The sequence below is a fragment of the Melanaphis sacchari genome, unplaced genomic scaffold, assembly GCF_002803265.2.
Source record: "Melanaphis sacchari strain LSU unplaced genomic scaffold, SCAv2.0 Contig2_pilon_pilon, whole genome shotgun sequence".
In the NCBI taxonomy this organism is placed as follows: domain Eukaryota; kingdom Metazoa; phylum Arthropoda; class Insecta; order Hemiptera; family Aphididae; genus Melanaphis; species Melanaphis sacchari.
The window spans coordinates 5,381,062-5,401,610 of record NW_020271173.1 but is presented as its reverse complement, the minus strand read 5'-3'; the positions used below and the strand labels follow the sequence as shown (position 1 = coordinate 5,401,610).

At 23.6% G+C, this 20,549-nt stretch overlaps 1 protein-coding gene across 3 annotated transcripts in view; it reads right to left on the bottom strand.

Moving 5' to 3' along the window:
* The window catches only part of LOC112595790 (NACHT domain- and WD repeat-containing protein 1), a 188,360-nt gene that overhangs the window by 119,406 nt on the left and 48,405 nt on the right, over positions 1–20,549 (bottom strand). Inside the window, exons 1-2 of one of the 3 annotated variants that reach the window (XM_025341126.1) lie at positions 973–1,060; positions 784–890 (exon numbers count right to left, since the gene is read on the bottom strand). The exons of 1 other annotated variant lie outside the window; for it this stretch is intronic. The gene's annotated coding sequence lies outside the window, so the exon portion shown is untranslated. Of the gene's footprint in view, positions 1–467; positions 561–783; positions 891–972; positions 1,061–20,549 lie in introns of those variants that run through there. One more of the 3 variants, XM_025341127.1, reaches the window with a different exon arrangement.

Here is a 20,549-nt window from a genome sequence, read left to right as displayed (position 1 = left end):
GTATTTAAAGTTAAAATGATATATTGACTAAATGAAGTAAGAAATTAATGTGTACCAGTTACAAGTACTAGTGAAATCGGAACATTTAAAAAAAAAATGATAGTAGGTTGATAAAAAGAAATTTTTTTTCGTTGTTTATTTGAATCATTGTCCTATTAACTTAGTATATCTACAGTGACTAAATATTTGAAAATATTTACATCGTTTTAATATTTATGTTATGCTGTAATTGTTATTTTTTTTTCCATTCAAAAAATATCAAAACTAATAAAAAATAATAAATAAATGGAAAATGTTTTCTGAAATGTTTCAATAAATAGTGACTTATTTAAATCAAAATTAAATTGTTACATGATATGATTATATTGTTGTAGTGTATTATACAAGGTTTGTAATAATTAATTTTTACATTCTTGCAGAATTTATTTATAAAATATCTAAACCAAATTTTACAACCTTACACGTACCTTTTAAATGTTTTTGGTAAATTATAGTCGTTTGAACAATAAACAGTGTACAGTTATTCGACAAGTCAATTTCAAATAATAATTATTTATCTTGAAATAGAATTTTATTCAATTCCACATTATATAATAAAGGTCACAAGTAGTCGTAAAAATCACTACCACTGTACGCACTAAAATAAACGACCATTTTTCCAACTCTTAGCTCGAATAAAATCACACATGAATATAAGATATGTATTTATATTGGTTCAGACCAAAACGATATAAAAATATTCATTGTAAATTCACTCGTAATTTTAGGACTAAATGTGCTTACTCAAACTCGTTAAATTGGTCTTAAATTGAAAATTAGATTTTCTGACTTATGATTAATTTACTCGTATTTGTTGTGGTTAAGAGAGAGGAGACCACTCTCAGATAAATCTGAAAAAATACAATTTCGATTTACATAAAAACTATCGCACTTTTGTACACAATATATTATTATTTATTCTCCTTTGAATACATTGGTGAGTTTGAAACCAAGATATTTTTGAAAAACACAGGACATTTGAAAAATAAAACTAAACACATTATTACGATCACGTGTACAGGTGTAATAACTTTGTAATTGTACAAGAAAGGCGTATTTTAGTAGTAGGTACGTACCACTGAAATTGATAACAGTATACTATGCATACAGAGTTACGACATGAACGTGTTTAGAGTCTGAACGGGAGAGAGGATTACAGAATTACTGCCTATAATCTACAACTCTCGTCAATCGTTATTATCGTTTTTATTATACCTTTATGTTAAGATTAAATAATGTGTATTAAATATAATTTCAGTTATATCATAATGTTTTGTAAAATAAGCATCCTGAATAATTAACAGTAGGTAGTAGGTATAGTAGGTACCAAATTAATGTTGAGTGTTGGTATCAAACATTTTTTTAAGCGAGAGGGGATGACTCTATTAAGGGGTACTGTCTATGGATAGTGGAGAAACCAACATTTTTTTAAGGGGGAGGGAGGTACAAAAGTATAATTATTTTAAAGCAGCAAGCAAGTTTAATTATTATTTTATTGTTTGATTAAATAATGTAAATATTGTAATTATAATGTAAAATTGAATGATAATTAAATGTAAAAATTAAAAATTTGTACAATATGTATGCTGTTGTAATAACAATAATATTAAGGTACTTTAAGAGTTAATAAAATTAAATCTAAACGAGGTTTTGTATAAAATGATGTATTACTTTTTCGGGTTAAAATAACGTTTTATTTATAATATCAAATATCACAAAAGCTGTACTCATCACTAAATCGAATAAATTATTCAATTTTGTCAAAAATGTTTATTATTTTAAAAATATGCGACACGGTTCATTGTTGGGGGATTCCGGACTTGGGATCTCCCTCCTTCCCGGTAACGCCACTGTCTATGGGTGATAATCAAAGACATACTATATTGCCCTAGTTCGCCGCCAAGTTTAACTTATTTTAAAACTACCTATAGATGTATAACAATTTGATAGTAGATAGTACCTATATCAATAATAAAATATCAAATACGAAAAATTTGACATTGAAACCATATTTAAATTAGTCATCATATTATATAAAACAAAGTTGTGTTACTGAAATGGACATGCTTTACTTGTATGGGTTAATTACACTTTTCCGCAGTGGCATGCTGTTTACAGGGCATAGCCTTTTTTGTTACGTTGTAAGTATACATTTTACATAAACCTAGGTACTAAGTCCATAAATAGTTTCAAAGTTCTTATTACATAATATACATAGTATATAACTGTTATAAAGGTGGAATGCACGCAATAAGTAATTACAATTTATTATACTAAATAACACAACTAATCATTCGTAATGGCTATTAACACTCATTGCACATCTTTTTTAAAGTCATGTTTCATTATTTGATAGAATTTATACAATTATTATTTTATTAAGCATTTTAAATTAACACTGATTTTATATGTTATACATAATATATATACATGGTAAGAAATTTGAGATAATTATTTAATTTATAATATTAATAAGATAAAAATAAAATACATTTAGAAATTGAATTATTAATTGAAACAGCTTACATAGTTTTTTTTCTTCTTTTTATTGAAAGAGTTTTCTAAATTATATTAGAGTGATAATAATTAAACCTATGATTTTGATATTGAATTTATATAACCAACATTTTCCCACGAAAAAATAATTGACAGTCACAAAACATAAATTGATATTTTAATATTATTGATTGTTTTATAAATTAAAATGCAAGAATTTAAAGAAAAATTTTTAAAATTAAAATGGAATTTTTATTTTGAAAACATAATTCGTAAGCTGCTTTGAAAATGTATGAAAATAACATTTTATATTTCTTTTAATACTAATGTTATAAATGAATATGTGAATTATTCAATGTCGATATTATATTATTTTGTTTATTTAAAAAAAAAAAAAAAAAAAAACAAAATTAAAGTGTCTTTTAAGCCCTTTCAATTATTGTAATTGATGCAACAATGTAAACTACCAGGCTAAATTAATTAAATATTAAACTGTAAATGAATAATATTTCAAAATTATATAGTCTCATTTAAATGTTAAGATTAACTTTTCGTGTTCCCGCCTTTAAATTAGTAAACAAATGTATATTTATATTTATCAAGTGTATCTAGAATATTATTTTCAGGTGGTTATTATTATTTTTTTTTAATTTAAGTGTACTATAATTTATTACAATATTAAATATGGAAGACGTTTTAAGTTTGTTTGTATGTATTTAATTAGTTTGATATTTTGCATGTTCGTGTATATTATATATTTTACATATAACTGTGTACGTTTATATCTAATATTATATTAGTCATTGTAATTTTCACCAACCATTTGGGTGGCAATCGAATATATAATATTAAATATTATTATTATTATAGTTTCAAGTTAGGTATAATTTTATCTTTAAAATTTACGCTATTATACTAATTTTATTTTGTAGTTCTGATGTAATATATCAACAAAGATTACAAGTATCTAATTATTATTACTTGTTAGGTACCATTTCTATTTGTTTTATTATAACCTAAATCTATGTTCTTAGGGTTATTAGTATACAATGCGCCGCATTGTGGCTGTGTTCGTGGACCATAGCTAATAGTAAGCTAAATATTTGCATATCATATTATACAGGTACACCCTACTGTATATTTTGCTATGGATTTTCCTTATTAAGACCAGAACACGAAAGCCTAACATTTATACAATTATGGAAATTCCCTATTTAGTTTCTCTCCATAGCTCCAAATGCATTTTTTATATTTTTATCCAAATATTGATTGTATAGCGAAACCATTTTTTTATTTAAATGGTTTGTTATAATTTATTTATTTTCAATACAAATTATTTTGTATAGACTATTATATATTATTTATTGTGTAACTTATATAAATTCAATTGAAATGTTGTATACTAATTACATTCAAGTGTATTAAATTATTGCATGTTACGTTTAAATCATTGTTTATTAAATTTACATAGAAATGTCAGCAGCTCCAATAGCTGAAAATTGTTAAAAGAAAATTGTTAAAATATATCAAGCAGAAAATGCCATGTTGTTGCTGAATTTATTTTTTTTTAAATAATTTTTTTAAAAAAAATGTATACCCATAGAATTGGTTCTACCTTTGAAACTATTTATCAAATAAGTGTATAAAGAAATAAAGTTGTTGATATTAAATCTTGTGAGTGAAAATTATCAAAATAATAAATGGCTTATTACTCATTGCTTGATAACTGAAGAATAATTTAATTTCTCATTAAAATAAAATAAACTCTACTAGATAATTCAATTCATGAAAATATTAAGTTTTAAAATCATTATTCCTATATGTAAATTTTGAACGTGCCATATATGTAGCAGCAACATACGAAATCGAACACAATTATACTCCCTTTATAAACATTTATAAAAAAACTCATAAGTTTGATTCACCAAACAACAAACATTAATTATATCAGAATTTGATGCGTCTGGGAATTATTCGAAAAAATTCTCTGTTTGCGTTTTTGAATACAATATTTGTAGAACACACAAAACGAGTAATAATAAATTTCAACTATTCATCAACATAAAAAATATACTATGAAAGAAGCATTTATACTTGTCATTATTGAAAAACCCGTTAAAAATATGGGTTACATGTAGCTGTAATGCACTATTGAGCGAAATGTTTCTACTTTTCTATTCGATCGGAAGACGGAAGTAAACACAAGTATATTATTTTACATGGTTTCTTATCCAAACCAAAAATTATTATTCTATATCATCTGTATTGTATTTTGTTAATCGTTTTTCTTTTTATTACGTTGTACAAATTCTCGACTGTATAGCGTAAAATATTTTAATTATTTGTATTGGTGCTATTTGTACATTTGAAATGTACGTACTTTAGTACTTATACGTTGTTTTTTTATTTTTTAAATGTTTAATAACTTTATTTGAAAAAATTATGCCATTTTATTATTATTATTATTAATAAAAAAGATATTATTTTGTCTGTAATGATTAAATATGTACCATAGGAATTATTGAATTTATCAAATATGTAAAAATTTGGAATCAGAGATGGTATTTAATTTTAGATTTTAAAAAGAGAGGGAGAGATGGAGAGAGAAATATAATTACTAATTCACAAATATTATTCTGGTTTCTTAATATTTAATTATTTTTATTATTTTATATATTTATAGCTTATAATTTGCGTAAATTAATACTAAGCCATTAAGGTATAGTATACATAACAATGAAAAATTTATTTTATATTTTATGTCATTAAAAGGATAATGGATAATTTTAAAAACTTTGAAAATTAATACACTGAAATCATCGATATTATAATTTTGAAATAATAGAAAAAATCGTTTAGTTATAAAACAACAGATGATCTCATACTTCATCTCACTATGAAAAATTATTAATTTAACATTTGTATACAATTATTTCTCTTAGAACAATGCATGTAGTTCTTAAATAGTAATAATAATAATAATAATAATAATAACGATGTTTACATCGATCATTTTAAAATATATTACCTATTTCGTTAAGAAAAAAAAATTCTCAAATGCAGGTATAAGAAAAAAAAATGTATTTTATATTTTGTATTTTTAACATGGTTATAAATCATATCAGTCTAAATATTTCACCGAAATTATTATAGGTGTATAAAAAATCATTATAGCTAGACCAATATTGATACTATAAAAAAATCAAGTATCGTATTTTTGTTTTTTATTTTTATTTTTATTTTTTATTTTTGAACCGATAGTAAAATCCATATAGGTAGTGCACATGTACCTAATAAAACTATAAAGATGTAGTGGCTGTAATGGTAATTTATTTTTAGACCAATTAACAATCATTTGGTAAATAGAATTCAAAATAATAATACTGTTTACCATGGTTATGATTTTAATTGATAAATGATTATTTCACAGTATTAGCAACAAATATAAAGAAAATTATTGTATTTATAATCATTAAATTTACAAATTAAACTCAAATATTTGGCATTTTATTAAAATAATTTAAAATAAATCAATGATTACTATTTAATTGTTATAGTTATTAATTAGTACTGTATTTTATTTTTGCCTAGTAACTTAACTAAAATAATATTAAGTCTTAGACGAGAGCATTTATTTTATTGAATTTTAATTCCACATGATTTGATCAGTTTATTTTATGACGGTTCATAAATCCTAGATAATAAAAATCAAATTAAGTTTAAAATATATAAAACACGATATTGAATTTCTGAAAAAAAAAATATTATAATATCTAACGCTTTAAATGACCTAATAATTGAATTTCTCTAAAGACAATGGATCTTAAAATTCTACATTTGGATTTGTAACACACATTTAAGATACGTGCATCCATGTTTTAGCACATTTGAAGATTGTGAATATAAAATATTTTTATTATTATCAAAAAATTATTTTTGAAAAATGTATGCTCAGAGAAAATCGTATAGTATAGTATAATTAGTATATTGCTATTGATTAACGGTTTTATATAAAAACTATTTTTAAAATTTCTAACGAAATACAAACTTCATATGTATACGAAAAGTTGTATTATAAAAAGTTATTTTATATAATGTATTTATATATATATATATATATATATATATATTATAATAGTTGTATGTAGGTACTTGAATTTTTTTGTTTCTTATATTATAATGAAATTTATATTCATAATTAAAAACTATATTGATTTTTTTTATATAATTTATGCAGTATCTGGTGGTGATTCAAACTAATGTATTTTCAATCAAGAATTGATAATTGGAATTGTAAATGTAAAGAAATTTTTTTGTTTTTAAATGTTTTAAGGTATAAACTGATATCTAAACGAATATTTTCTGAGTTATTAAATTTAAAATACTTAAAATAATAGTTCACGAATAATAAAATAATTCAAAACTGTTATATGATATAATAATTTTAAATTATATTATTTAATTACAACTTAATAACTATTTTATAATTATTCACAAAAATTGCTGGAAAAAAATTGGAAGTAAGTAATAGATTAAATATTATATATATATATATATATATATAAATTTATTACTAAGGATTATTATCTTCAGTATGTAATTAAAGTTTGAAACTTCTAATTTGATTAATTCAGTTTAAATGTGTCAAATTTTTTTTAAAAACAAGACTTAGTTAAAAATGAAAAATTATCAATAAAAATAGTGATGTTAATTTGAAAAAAAGGAATCTGTATCACTAAAAGATAATCTAAATATAAGAAATTATGGTTTTTAGTATATTTAGATAATAATTATTTTAAAAATTTGATTTGATTATTCATTAGGATAAAATAATATAAGCATCCTGTATATCTCTACTAATAATACCATGTTATAACTGAGTTTGCATGTGTCATTATTTTTATAAGCTGCACCAATTTATGCAAAAACAATAATTTTTTGTCAGTTTAAATATGTACGCAATTTATGTTAATCTGAATCTATCATTAATTATTTTGATGAATTCAACTGCTAACAATAAAAGTAAACATTAATAAATAGTGTTAAAATTGGTTTCATTTTTAAAATTAAGTTGAAATTTATTTGATTATTTTGCTAAAGTTGTTCGCATAAATAATATGTAATACTGATACGATTAATATATATATTTATATTATATGCTACACCGAATTTATGAAATTGCTGATTACATAAAAAATCGGCAACTTATAGTACTCAATACTACTAATTGCATGAAATCGGCAAGACCGTTTAAAAAAAAAATAATTATATAATTATAAATTAATATTTTATATTCATGATCTTACATAAAACACAGGAAATATGATAAAATCTAATTGTGATTATTATAAATAATGTGTAGATACAAAAAAAAAAAAAAAAAATCGAAAATTATAAAATTATATTTAGTGTCTTGGATTAAATATTTATACATTTTGGCAACTACGCACAGAGTGGCACTCAGAATTTCACATCATATCATTTTTTTCCCTACATGTACATTTTTTTGATATGCAATTCATATGGCAGATAAAACGTCTATATACATGTCCGGTCTTAACTAACTCTAATCAAATGAGTTCGCGTAAAGAACATACTTTCGGTTGAACATCAACAGTCGTTAGAGAACAGAACTTTGCAGTAGCCAAACTGTTCCGCTCCAGAAATATGCTCAGAACCTTAATTGATGATTTAGAAGAGGAAATATAATCAGATGATAATTTTTAGTAATAGTGACATGGGTGTAAATTAAAATGCGGTCAAAAAAACGGCGGTGCGACTAACAACGGGTTAAAGATAACAATGTGGTAATGCCAATGAGTACTTATGCGTACCTACACAATTATTAGCTATTTATATAGGTACCACTATTTTTAATTGTATCATAATAATGTATTACCAAATTCATGAAATCAGCAATCAAAATTTGTCAATTTCTTGAATTTGGAAGCCAAGTTTCTGATTTTACATTTTCGGCAACAGTGTTGCTGATTTCATAAAATAAGTTAATTTCCTGCCGATTTCATGTGATTGGCAACTTCAAAAACTCGGCGTAACGTATAAAAAAAAATTCGAAAAATAATATCCATCGATTTTGTATTTAGAGATTTTTATACCTGCAGTAATTTTACTACGTTTTGAGTTTTTATAGTAATTGTGAATATCAATGTTATTGAAGAAATACATAGAAATTTGCATAGCAAAAATGTTAATGAAATTGTGAAAATAACGTATAATGTAAAGCAATTCCAACAGCATTGTCATTATATATAATACAAAAATATGACAATGGATATATTTTAATACAAATCGACAATGTCTTGGATTGAAAATTGTCATACTTCAAATAGGAAAAGAACATACATAGTAGAAAAAAACTCTTCCGTAGTATATGTTATAACGTTAGATATTGATTTTATAGAAAAACATTTGTGTACAATAGTAGAAGTTGATTATTGAACAAATTATTTTACTTTTAATCTAAAAATACATTTTTGAAATTCTATATTATCAATTTAATTATTAATAATGCAAGTAATTATTAAATTGATATAATCTTTTAGTTATATTATTGTAATGGTTTATTCTATTTAATATTTATTTGTAATAATAAAGTAATATGGTGGTATGTGTATATTTCAAATATTATTAAAACAATTCAATGATGCAAAAATGAATTATTTAAAATATGAATTCAATATTTAAAATTAATACAACTTTTAAGATAATCACAAAATATATTTTAAAATACATTTTATGACGTTATAAGAATAGTTCAATAAAATACTAGATTTTAAAGTTATATTGACGATAGTTCCTTTGAAATTGTATACAAAATAAATTAAATCTTGGTAATGTTTCAAAAGACACTTAATTAATAATAGATTTTTAGATGAACATATTATTGTGATAATGGACTAAATATTTGTAGGTTAAGCATATATTTTATTTGATCAAATGGTTTACCGAACAAAGGAAACATCTAGCTGAAGGATCCGGCCATTTATCGCTGTTATCGTATGTTACTATATCATTTCTGTATTTAACTCTTTGAAGTAAACGATAAAAATAAAACTTGTGTGTTTGTATATCTGTCAATAATTCAAGTATACGTACATCGTTCTTTTTATCAGAAAATTTAAATTTGGTACCTATGAATATGACGTTTACAATTTTCAGAATGTCAAAATATTATAAAATAAATTCAAAATCAACGGGTACAATTTAATTGGAAATTAAGTTTCTTTGAATGTTGGATAATTTAAACTTTGTATGATCATTTTAAAAATGTATAAACACCAAAAGTCTGAATATGTGTTATTTATCTTCAAAAGAAAAAATAAGCAACACTGTTTAAAAAATGGATCTTTTATTTCTATTCTTCGCAACAAGTTTTAAACCTAGAAAGCTAAATATGATTATATTGCAATTTCATTTTTAACTTTAGACTTTATGTTGATCGATAAATTTGATTTGTAAATAAGAGGATTTAAAACATGAAATTTTGTGTTTATTTTGTATATTATTCAGTCTTAAATTTTAAGGAAATTTTATAAAAATTGAAACCCGAATCGGAACCAACAGCTCAAGTTGACATTTTTCAGCTTGAAGATGTTTTGATTTGAAATAAAAAGAGTATTTTTTTACTTTGTTTGCTTCTATATAGTTTTATAACAAATATTTACTAATAATTTAAACAGCATAAATCTAAATGGCTGGAATTCTTCAGTATTTTTGATCAACGTTTTCAATATTACTTTATTTGAAAACCTTATTAGAACTACTAACAATAACAAGGCCAATCAGTTACAAACAAATAGCACTTCATTTTTGTATGATAGAATAAGAAGTTTTTATTTCACATTTTTCAAAATTTTCAATTTAATTTAGAATATTTATTTCATTTTTCAGAGTATTCTAAAGTTATCAGCACAATTAACATTAAAATTTAGATTTTTAAATTTTATGTAATTAAAAATTATTATAAGTCATATTTTTTCTTGTATAACATTATAGATCGACAATACAAGTGGCAATGAAAAATTAAATAAGTATAATTATTTCATTTGGATTAAAAGTTTATGGTATTGTGGTAAAGTCTTAAGGTTTTTAAGTCTTGCAATTTTTTTTTTTAAATTAACTAAAAAAATATTTTTTGAATTAAAAATTGTTTAAAATATTTTGGATGTTTAGGTCTTTTAAGAATTTTTAGAGTATTTTTGGTTTATTTAAGGCATTAAATTCCTTGCTTTATTTATAACCATATAATTAATTAATATTCAAGTCATACGTATCTTAATAATTCTATAAAATTAAAATACATCAGCTTTTGTAATTTTTTCTAATTATCAAGTATTATTTTAATAGTATATAGGATTAATAGAAAAACTTTTATGTTAATGAAATAAATATAATATTTGTCGAAAAAATAAAAATTAATGCCCACTATAATAATAATACGATTAATTCGATGGATGATCAATTGAGTTTTTTTTTTTTTTCTATGAAATTTCGGTTTTATTGATGACGATAAAAATCATTGAATAGTATAATAATATCATTTTTAACTTTTCATCTGAAAAAAAACAACAAATGTCATTTTGTACCAATGGTATTTATAATATGATTGCGCACCGAAAAAATGATATGTATATTAATTCGGATAAAACAAAACAATAATAGTTTATTAAAAATATATTATTCGAAATTGGAGATAATTTTTAGATTAAAATACATTTCTCACTAGTTATTTTTACTAGAAAATATAGTCGGCGATGCTTTTTTGTGTTTAACTGAAAATGCACTTACTGTTTTAAATTAAAATATTTCTGTTTATACATCCCTCAATTTATTGTGTGTATTAATTTCTTATTATAAATTTTTAAAAGTATCTAGTATTTTAAAATATGTTCATAAATGTATAAAAAAAGAAAACAATTTTTGAAATTTTATTTTTAAAATAAAAACATGTATATTTATGTTATATTTGTAATTATTTTTTTTTTATATATACCCAAATTATATAATGTGTAGATACTAGTTATAAAGTATAATATATTTCAATTTTTTAAAATTTTAATATGTTGCCGCGTTGAAGAGCTCTAAAATTTTTTTTTATAAATAATAATTGTACGGAAACAATGGTGTATTCATCAAAAAGAGATCCTTGATAACTCTGGCGGCTGCATCGCAAAAGCTCGTTAAAAAAAAAAAAAATTCCGCTTGCGTGACAACGATTTCTTAACAGGCACAAAAACACCCATCTTTCCACATCCAAGACCACATTTATGTCGTTATTGACCCAGTTGTCATACAATATCTAGCCGACCAATCTACCGTGTATGTATAATAATGCGATGCCAGTGTAATATAATGGTACACAATGAGACTGTGCGCACTACAATCCAGTGTGATTTCTGCGGGCTTTAATTAATGGTATAAAATATCTTTTATATAGATAATCTAAAGCGCACCGATAATGCTTTGAGATCTGAAACATTGTGCTCGTCTCGTTTAACTCCTCAGACAATATTATATTCTAATATTTAGGATAGTATACAACTATGAAATTATTATTAAGGGCACCCAAATTGTATCTAATTGGCAATTTATGGAAAAAGGTCAAGTTCACATCTAGTTGTTAAAGGCTACTTGATTGAAGTTTAATAAAAATATAATATTATGCTTAGTTTAATTATAATATTTTTACAGTAGAATGCGATAACTCAAACCTCAATTACTTATAAAACTCAAATTGTTATTTATTACACTCTTGAAATTCACGAAACACTCGATGTAAATTATTAGTCTCGTAAACTTGAAGATAAATAGCTAAGTCAGAGTATAGTATTATATCTGGATATTTTAGTTTAATGAGGCTATACGCTTAGAAAACAACAATGGTGTAAATAATTGGAAAATGGTGGCAAATGAGCTAAATAATATCGAAAAATAAATAGCATTTTAAACGTAAGTATGTAACTATTGATAGTAATATTGTAATGACAAAATATGACGATATAAAGAGTATAAAAATATTCAATAGTCATGATTTCAAAAATAATAAAGTTAATGATTTTCCAAGAAAAACTTAAAACATTGTTATGGAAAACCAAAAATCTCATTGTTATAAACTATTTAACAGTTTTTGTTTTATACCACTGTAGTGTCTTTTTTAATTTTTTTTTTTTTCAAACACCTAATTGGTTAAAATTATTTAGTGAAATTTACGTACACATATTAAATACATTATTTAAAGTTGAATTTTATGTATATATTATTTCAAATGTTTAGTTAGTTATCTCAAATAATAGTACATATCTCGAAGAGATTTTTATAACCTTCAACTTCGAATTTTTTTTTTCTCTACAAAATAATATTTCCTTGATATATTAGCTATATTTAAAAAGAAAAAAATATTTTATATTTGTTTTCATCTTATTAGTATAATTGTTGGGTGTTTTAGGTATTATATTTTTGAATAATATTTTGATTCATGTGCGGATTTATTGTTGTAAATATTTATTAATATAGTAAGAAATAAAAAGTAAGAACGATGGTGTTTAAACCACCAGTTCAATAAAATATGCAAAATAGTGGTTTAACTATACTTTAAAAATAAAAACTATATGAAAAATGAAGATTTATCAGATTTTATTTAAGGTAAAATTGTTGTCTCTTTTAGAAAATCTGAAATGACACCAACATGTATATCGTGGTGGCATGCAGAATTGTTATTTTTCATATTATTGTTATTATTATTATTATCATTATTATTGTTATTATACAACTCCAATTACCCGTCAACGACCCGTCTTGCGTGCTTGTATATACACCGCCAGAAGGTATTGCCATGTACAAATTATATTTAAATTATATTAAAATTTTGTCATATGAATATTGAATGAACACGATTTCATGGTTCACATACTTCATGGTGGTTAAATTATTAAATTTGATATTGTTATTATATTATATTATATTATACAGCTATCAGTTTTTTGATGATTCATTATTTGAAATAATGCATCATTAAAAATCAATTGTTCCTCTTCGCTCTCTTCCATAGAACATTATCAGGTACAATAAGTAGATATATTTCTTTTGATGTTTATGGATTTGGGAGGGAAATAGCTAGAACTGCATTTGAGTATTCATATTATTAAGTGGTATATTTTATTATCAATGTTGTTTATCAAAATAATATATTATGGTCTACCACCGCTCAAAGAAAATTGTTTGATTCCGCTACCATGCCATTATTGTAAATGATATATAACATTTTACGAAATGGTATAATTGTAGTTTTAATTCGCAATTAACAAATATTAAGTTCAGTTCATGAATAAAACGTTATCAAAAACGGTGTACTGGATATTTACAATTATAATATGTTTGCGTTTAATTTTGTTGCCAATGCTGAAAAAAAGACTACGCAAATATAAATAATGATAATCGTCATTGTCGAACGCACGGCAAGCATGTCTGATGCACACTACCAACATTTTTAGGATATCGATCATACAACCGAGATTTACTCACGAATACGGTTTAGCCCACTACCACATCGCCGTAAATCAATGTCAGTCTTCGGCCAAACTAAGACAGCGCAATATACGTATATAGGTGTACAATCATGTTCTGTTAGCATAGAAACCAAGCATGTTAACCAAACGAAATATAACAACGTAACATCTAAAAGAATATACAAGTGCCGTGTGTTTAAATTTTGATCTTGTTATGGACATGAACAATTTAATGCAGTTAGATGTAACAAACATAAAACTACAGTAAATCTTAATAATCACGATCATATAATAATTAAATTTCTGCTAATAGCTGATAATGATATACGGGCCCATAAATCTAAAAACTAATTAAGCATATTTCAGCGTCATAGTAATAATTTGTTTTACTATAGCTATATAATAAACATACAGAATAAATAATTTCAACTATTGTAGGTAAGTGATTAAATAAAAATTACTAAACATAAATATATTTTTAAAAAGATTATATTATATTATATTATATTATATTATATTCTTTAAAATATTCTTAATCGTGGCGATGAATTAATATAAAACGTAAACTTTTTGTAGAATAAGAAGTGTGATAATAATAAAATTATAATTGAGCAACGAGTCTAAAAATGCATTATTTAATGTAATATCAAATTAATTTTAACCAATAACATTAAAATTAAACGCTTTATCCATACTGAAATTGACAAAATTATTGTTGAAAACCAAAATCTAAATGACATTTTATTTGTAATGAAATATTTTATTGGTTTTCATTTTCTTATGTTTATAATATATTGTGATAAATTAATATTTTTGTACGATACTATATTTAACTGATTTTTAAATTCACTAATCTTACATAAAGATTATGATTTTAGATACTTATTTTTTTTTTTTTACCATTTAAAGAACACAATAAAGGAACACAGATTTTTTTTTTTTTAGTGGCAAAAAACAGAGAACTAATATTTATATAATAAATTTTTGAGCACGAGATATTTTTAAATTATAAAATTCATCTAAATAATAGTTCAAACAAATTGTTTCTGGGTTTATATATTTTATTTGAAATAATTCTAATCCCAATAATAACAATAATAATTCTTAATAGTCATACATAAAATAGAAAATGTATACAATATTTAGTTTAGCACTTAATATACTTGTAGACAATTTACACAAATTATAAAATTGTAATAAATTAATATTAATTACTTTAACTTTATAATTTACATTTTTTAAACTTGTATAATCGTAGTTTATGGTTATAAAAAATATATACATTTTAACAATACAACTATTCTTTCAAATTTTAAATGATATTATAGTACATTGACATTAAAAAAAAAGATATATGTTTAACAATTAAATTTAAGAAAGGACGATTCTGTATTACAAAAAAAAAAAATAAGTTCGTCTCGACACGAAACAAATTAATCAGATAACAAACTGTATTGAAAAATAATATGATCAAATAAGTATACACAGTGCCTATGCAATTTCTTTAAACAATCTATATCTAAGTGCATATTAATCACAATAGCAAAAATACCACTGCAGATAAAGATCCTTAAGTTTATATGCCACAGTTCACGATTTGTGCTTGTTGATCCAAAGAAGAGCAAGGTACACCGATTTACCGTGTTGTTAGATAAATTTACTCGGATAGCCGTAAAAATGAAAATAGCTAGTCTGGACTTTATAGCTAACATCGTAAACTCAGACCTGGTCCCACATAGGGCACACACACATACACAAATGAAAAAGCCGTAAGTATAATATGGTGTACGCTCATATTATATCCACGAAAGATTATTACTTATATAACGCTCGCCGAAAATATCGTCTCTGTGTATTATTTTACGTGGCTTAAATACACGACGATAATAATATTATAGCGGTTTAAATGATAATGTTGTCAACGAGATGGATTTAATATCTTAAGCCCATTGTCTTTTGCTCTTGCCAAAATCCTCAAAATCGTTACGGTTTGAAATCGGCCGGTATGCGTGGTTTTATCGCACGTAGCAACGGTGAATTCGAAAGTGAATTTCGGTCGGGAAATATCACATTTTTTCTATTTCGACGTCGCTGTTATCGTGCTGTTGACAATATCCCGCATCTCAAATATCGCCAAGTGCTTAATGGATTAAAGAAACCCCATAAAAACGAACACTAAATGCCGTGTAAGTTGTCAGTTGATTAAATTCGACTACGACGCACAAACAACAGGAGCTATTGGACATAACGTATTTTTGTACCTGACAACATTAAAAGCGATCTATGTAATAAACCGATGAAATACCATACCACAATTTGATTAGTCTTATAAGCGTGTTTAAATGGTTATTTGTGTTGATAGTAAACATTTTAACGATAACAAACTGTGAAGTTAACAGCAGGTTGAAAAACACTGTTATTTAGTATTACACACAAATTGATACAGTTTAATTATTATACAAATAAATTACAAACTACATTTTATATAAATAGAATAAATAACTTGTATTTTATATGAGCATCTCTTGGTTTAATTTTAGAACCACCAGCTGTAAAATAGTTGAAAAATAATAAAATTTAAGAAAAACCTATGTATATTAAAAAATAAATAAAGGTAACGAAAAATTCCATGGATAATTTATCTTTAAAAGACACGAAAATTGGACTTTTTACATATTTATTTTATGTTTTATGTAATACACGTATAATCAAATTTAAAATTAGTTCTAGTTAGCTTCATTCAGCTAAAAATAATTATTTAGCATATGAATAGCTACTTTTAAAATTGTAAGGTTTTTCATGATATTTGTAAAAACCATATAAATAAAGTAAGTGTACAGTGTTTTGCAGTACATAAATTACATTTTTAGGTAAATATAATTTTATACTCGAATTACGATATTATGAACGATGGTTTAATAATAATAAAGACAATTGAAAAAAAAATAAATAAAAAACTTAAAAGTCTTAATATAATAATAATTATTATAATTTAATTATACAGATTATCATCATTCATTTTCATAAGTTTTTCTATTAATTAATTAATTTATGAAATATAGTTTAATTGATCCACTTTAAGTTTTTAAATTTAATTTTACTACTCATTATAAAATACATCTTTATAGTTTGGTATCATAAAAATCATTATAGGATTTTAGATTTTTCTTCAATACTTTGGTTATTACATATGAAAAATATGTAAATACTTACAACTGTATTAATTTGTATTTGTATTTGTATTTTTTTTTTTATTTGATTTATTTGAGGGTTATAAAAATAACATTTGGTCAAAGGTTTTTGATTATTATTATTATTATTTTTTTTTTTTTTTGATCAACAAGTGATTATTATTTGTTTAATGATTTACAATAATTTATATTATTATTATTAAAAAAAAAAAAAAAATTCTGGATAGTACGAAAAAAAAGTTTAAACTTAATATCTTACAAAGATATCCAAAGTACTAAAAAATTACATGTGTTAACTACGTATCTAGGTTTTATAAAAAAAAAATCAGTTTTTTTTTTTTTCAAAATTTTTATTCCATTAGTAAGTAGGATTTAACAGTATTAATATAAACAATTTGACGTATTATTACAATTTATTAAATACAATTTAACATATTCAAATCAATACTAGTGTCTGATAAGTATCTGTTTGCTAATTATTACTCCTTTTTCCGGTCACTGACGGTAACTTATTTATAATTCAGTTGCCTGCTAATAGAATATTATACGATATACTCAACAGTTATAGAGTTAAATCGAAGGCTGTGAAGCTGTTTATTTAGTTGGAAGCAAGACGTAAAATACAACACAATTTTTGTAAAACATGCTAAAAATACAAACAAGAACTATCAAAAAATATGGTATCACAATAATGCTCACTTTACGATTTTATTAAGACGTGATATCTGCGGATACGTTGTTATGCATATTTTATGTCTAATTTTTAATCGAAAATAATATTATACACGTTATATTTACATGATCAATGTTGGAAATTTTTATTAGCAGTGCTTTTGTTAGTTATTATTAGATTAGTAAATTGTTTACTGACACTCTTACCGTTCTAAAAAAATTGAAACATATATTATTATTTTGTTTTGTTTAAAATAATAATAATAATAAAAGCTACGGTAAAACGGTTGACTTTGAATTTTTTTTTTATTCAAGATAAAAATATGAATTACAAGAAAAGCATAAATAATAATATCATAAAATTGGGTTGTAATTTAAACAATAATAATTGCGTGAAGTTCAAAGGGAATATAATTAAGCAGATATCGCTGAACCACGTCGCTTGTTTTTCTTTCTTGGAATTTATTGTCATGTTTTAACGCGTGAATAACATGAAAGTTATTATCAACGGAACAATTTATCCTGTTATGTTTAGAATGGATAAACTTACTGTCACGTAGTTTGATGGGATGGAACTGTCAGTTCAACATTTGTATGTTCTGACTTTAAAAATTGAGTTAGCATGTGTTTGTATTGGTATATACGTTTAATTATTATAAGTAGTTTCTGAGGTAATTCAAAATTTTTTGATCGTGCTATCCTTAAATCAGATTATTAAAGCATTAGAGACTTGTGTAAATAAATTTTAAACGATTACGATTTCACTACCAACATTATGTATTTTATAACCTTGCGTATTTGCATATAAGAATAGAATATTAGCATTTGCTTTTTTAATATAATGATGTGAATGAGATTATTTTATGGTCAACTAGTTTGTATAAATTGCAGGTACCTGCGATCGTGTTTAAAACCCTTATATTTTTATAGAAAATTTAAGAGGGAGGAAGATAAATAAAATAAAATATTATACTGACTGAAAATTATAAATGGGAAATGGAATTTCAAAATTTTAAAAAACAGCAAAATGTTAATTTCCGTTTGAATAGCTGTAGGTATAAAGTCTGCAAATATTTCTTACACATAACGTAATAATATTTACGAGGTCACCAACTTAGGGGGCGAAAGGGCCAAAATCCGATTTTTCTACCGCGATCCTTATTCACAAAATATTACATCATAAAAATCATCATAGTAACGCAGTAAAACTAGTTGAGTTGAATTTCTATAATGTTGTATGTCACCTGCTGAGAATCTCATACATGCTTTTACGGTTCGCGTGTAATAATTTGGTTGAACTGTGAACGATATACTTATACATGTATAAAATTTAATTTCCCGGAATTCTATTAGTAATACAAGTTCATATTCTTACACTATGAACGCTGTGAAATGAAAAATAAAAATAGTATCGTTGTCGTCTTATTGTTATATTTTGCATTTTTGTTTTCTTGCTTTGATCAAATTATGATTCTATGTTCTAGAGGCTATAATAATAAATAATATTATATTCAAATACACAGTATACGCTACGGCTACGTCATCGTCAATTATGCAGTTAATTTGTGTCTAACCGGTGTATAGCAGGCACGTTTATCGTAATAAATACATTATGTTGCAGTTGCATTGGTTGTTATGCAAATATTTAACTGTAGAATAATATTATAATCATCGTTACCGCGTGAATATATGTTGCATAAGCTGATGTAAACGGTGCAATAATTGAATAAAACTTTGTTATGGAAATATTTTCAACTTCTACAGGCCCCTCTTGAAAAAAAGTATTAATCAGGTAAACGAAATTGAGCGGTGACTGACATGAAATGTGCAATTTATAAAATAAATTATATATTTTAGTAAATATATTTTTAGTGATGAATGAATTTAACGAATCACCTAAATTAAATTTGAACAAAATAAATTATATTATGCTATTCTGGATATTATCAAACTCATTTTATCGGCATTTTAATATAATTTTTATCTAAAATAAAAAATAAACCAAAGTTAATATATAAAGATAAGAATAGGTTTGATTAGAAATATAAGTTATTTTTTTTTATTGAAAAATAACTTTGAAACTGAATATAACCATTAATATAATAATATATCATTTTTAGGGCAATACTATTTTTTACTGATATTATTTTTAAGTTTTTATTTTTTCAATTAAAACAAAAATTTTTTTATATTTTAAATAAGAATGTTTTTCAGAATATTTTTATGTAAATAGTGATAGTGATAGTTTAATAAATCACTATAGAGAGGCTCTATAAAATTTTGTCAACTAAAACTTTAATAGTCAAAATTTTAAATACTTACCTATCATTCATAACTAGGTACTGGTTAAAAATTTTATTTTCATATATGAAATATTTAAAACAATATTCTAATTTAGAATATTAGATTGAAAATTCATGTTTTGCAAGAAAGTAAAATACTTTAAACAATATTGTGATGGAAAATATGTTTAAATATATTTTAATGATTTTTTGAAATGACTTCAAATTACTCAAGAAAATAATTTCAAAAACATTTATTTAATTTAAAAGATAATTGTTCAAATAACCACAATGTTTGTCATTATATACAAAACATATTTTTCTCTCTATTTTTTTTTAAATAT